General features: G+C 36.4%; 1 long non-coding RNA gene across 1 annotated transcript; it reads right to left on the reverse strand.

Annotated features, from left to right (window-relative positions):
- LOC109831182 lies at positions 362-2,417 on the reverse strand. Its single transcript, XR_002244427.1, has 3 exons — positions 2,181-2,417; positions 1,544-1,642; positions 362-692 (listed from the first exon to the last, which is right to left on the reverse strand). It is a non-coding gene; the product is annotated as an uncharacterized LOC109831182 (long non-coding RNA).

Consider the following 3,468-nt stretch of genomic DNA (forward strand, 5'->3'; position numbering starts at 1 on the left):
CAGCCTTTGCATTGATGCACGACAAAACACGACTGGGAGTAGAAATCTCTCAGCTTTTTAATTCACTCGCACAATCCGTTAGGAACAATACATTCTCTACCCGATAAGAGAATAAGTACCGAGATTTCCATGAACAAAATGAACCCTCTTATGTTTCCCTTCTCACGATTACACTCAGACCTGGAAACAGGATCACATCAAAATTGACCAAGACATATTTGCTCTCAAATCATATAAGCTCAATCAGACCTGGAAACAGGATCACATCAAAATTGACCAAGACATATTTGCTCTCAAATCATATAAGCTCAAATCACACCAGTAAATAAGCCACAGCAAAGCTACAAGCATCATAAGCTCAAATCACACCAAAGTAGCTGAATAATCATTACAAGATGGCTGCATATAAGTTCAAATCACATTACAATATAGCTGCATAAAAGAGAACTGAACTACAACCAAAGTAGCTGAATATAAGCCACAACAAAGCTACAAGCATCAAACAGAGTTACATCATGAGTTACAACATCAAACAGAGTTTTATCAAAGACAGACTTAACCTCCAAAGTTACAACCAAAGTAGTTGAATATAAGCTCAAATCACATTACAAGATAGCTGCATAAAAGAGAATGCTCAACCTGTGTTCCAACCACCCACCATTGATGCTATTCACTCGGATTTTTCAAGATAGCTTTGGGGAGAAAAGGAAATTAATGAACAAAAGCTTGTAATTGAACTCTATTTGTTCCATGTAACAATTTCAATCTGAAACTCTGAAACTACCAAAATCCAACTAATCATACCAAAATAAGGGTTACACGAACAGATATTGACAGTTAAAACTTGGTTTTCCCTTTTCAGTGCGTCCTGTTCTACAGGATAAGGTTAAGAATAGAACAAAGGGCCCACTGTCTCGAGTGAAATATAACATGACATATTTCTATTTATAGGTAGAAACTTCAAAATCATGCTACACAAAAATAGGTAAACAAAGATGTCAACATGTTCTGTATCTCTGGACTGCCAAGGAAATCTATATCATCCTTTCCCTATCATGCTCCCAACATTGATGTATACAACATCTACACTGAGAGCTGAAACTTACTAAAAAAATGACAACCCTAGACAAATCTTACAAGCAGAGGAAAATGGATGAAGACGAAGGATTAAAATACTAAATATGAATATCTTGCTGCATTCCTCAGAGACAAAGAGTTAAATATTTCCTCACAGGGAACTTGTTTCATGTTTGAGGCACATTATCTAACAAATTAAATTAGAATCACCTTAGAAACATATGATTGCAGAGATGATAAAAAATTAAGTATTCACTTCCCCACAAAGATGAATAGTTAACTGATCAACAATATTGAAGGTTTGCTCCCTATGGATAGCTTTCATGCTTAGCACAGAAAATCAAGTTCACCCAAACAGCATATGACTATTCAATTATTTCATGCGCAAAATACTCAAGGTGCTACCAAACAGAAAAACTTTTGCGCAGCTTATAAGAATGTTCAACAAAAATATGAATTGTGTTACCTGGTTCCGTGCTCGCAGTACTTCCTCTTCCGACACTTGGTAAGCCAATCTCCGAAGCTCTTCCATTATAACAGTTGACAAGGTCTCCACTGAATCAGGCTGCAATTATAAAGACGTGGAATGAGAGAGCAAGATGCATTGCGAGAAGAAAATAGCTAATGAAGTGAATGTGAAATTGTACTACACACTCAACAGAAGCTAGAACCACATAAAACACTAGTGTACCTTTACCATATGAAAATTATGAGCATCAGTAGGTCAGGATAATGATATTAAAACTATGCTTAAGCAAATGTATAGCATGATATCCATATAACACCACACCCATGACTAGGACCGCAGACAAATTACATTTGAGATAAAACTAGATGCAATTACGAGTTACTGAAGAGAAGCTAGCTTACAGGGGAAGTGGAATAGACACAAGTGAGTATTCTTATACAAAGACAGTAATCGACTAGAAAAACAGAAAAAACATGTGAATATAATCTCCCGTTTTCTCTTTTTCCATAATTCCCTTTTTCTCTCCTCTTTCATTCCAGACAGTCAAGACTGCTGTGACTTGCCAGGATTTATGAGGGATCTCACAAAAAATACATAATGAGTAGTTTGTAGATTGAAGAATTCACATATGTACCTCAGCGACGGATCTCGAGGTGGCGCTGGCGATGACGGCGAAGATCCCCATGACCTCCTCCTTCGAAGGCTCGAGATTCGTGAGCTGATGTCGTTGGAGGAGGGCTCGAGAACTCGTGAGCGGATTTGGGGAAGCGGCGGCTCTGTTGCAGGCGAAGGCTCGAGATCTCGTGAGCGGATTTGGGGAACGGCGGCAACGAGTCTCGCCGGAGGAGGGCTGATGTCGTCGGAGGAGGGCTGATGTTGTTTGAGTATGCTAGAAATTGATTTGAGATCAATTCAATATATATATGTGAATATAGGAGTGAAATCATGCACTATATAGACGAGCCTGAAATCTAGAAAAACGACCAGTTAAGAGTATACGTGTTTTACACACCGATATAATTCGAATATGGAAAAACTCAAAAGACATTAATTCTAAGGAGCCACTTTAGATTGAATATAAGGATGCACCTCTCAATACATTGATTGGGTTATTTCAATGGATGACTCGATCCATTTATCATGATCGAAATGTCTTAAAACTTCAATAAAATAAAAATCATGATGTTTCAATACTTCCAACACTTATTTTTTATTATCACTTTAGTTGTATTATCATAAATCTCAGTAAAGGTAGACACTTGGAAGAGAGAGGAGAGAGTGTGAAGAAGATAAAGGATGAGAGATTTTGATGGGTGAAACTGGGAGGGGTATTTTATGATATTAGAAAAATATAGTAGACACTGTGTGTACTACTAAGTAAGAAGTGCTAAAACACATTAATTTTATATTTTTGGAGTCCTACACAAGATAAATAACACAAGGAGCTGGGTTACATGGTTTTTTGAAATTTGGGGCATAGACACAATTTTAAAACAAAGAAAATATAGTATCGTGTTTGCACTTTTAGTAAAGAAAATTATTTCTTGATCTTTGGGATCATGTCATGATCCAAAAATTTTCCTATATGTTGCATACCAATTTTAGAAAGAATCAAATCATATAGAATGCGTGATAATGTAGGGGAATATTTTCACCTTCATTTCCCTCCATTTTAGAATAAATGATATATAACTAGGGTTAGCCTATTTATCTAGAGATACATATATCACTACTATAGATAAACATGATGAACCACATTTCTAAGAACCCTACCCTAGAGATACAGATAAATACCCACACTCAATGAAATCGACCAAAGAAATATAGAGTAAGGAGATAAGCATAATGCTTAAATTTAACAACAACTTCCATTTCCATTAGATCAATAAGGTATACATAAGCATGAAACAATCATTCAGGCA

The sequence above is a fragment of the Asparagus officinalis genome, chromosome 2 (genome assembly GCF_001876935.1).
Source record: "Asparagus officinalis chromosome 2, Aspof.V1, whole genome shotgun sequence".
Taxonomy (NCBI): domain Eukaryota; kingdom Viridiplantae; phylum Streptophyta; class Magnoliopsida; order Asparagales; family Asparagaceae; genus Asparagus; species Asparagus officinalis.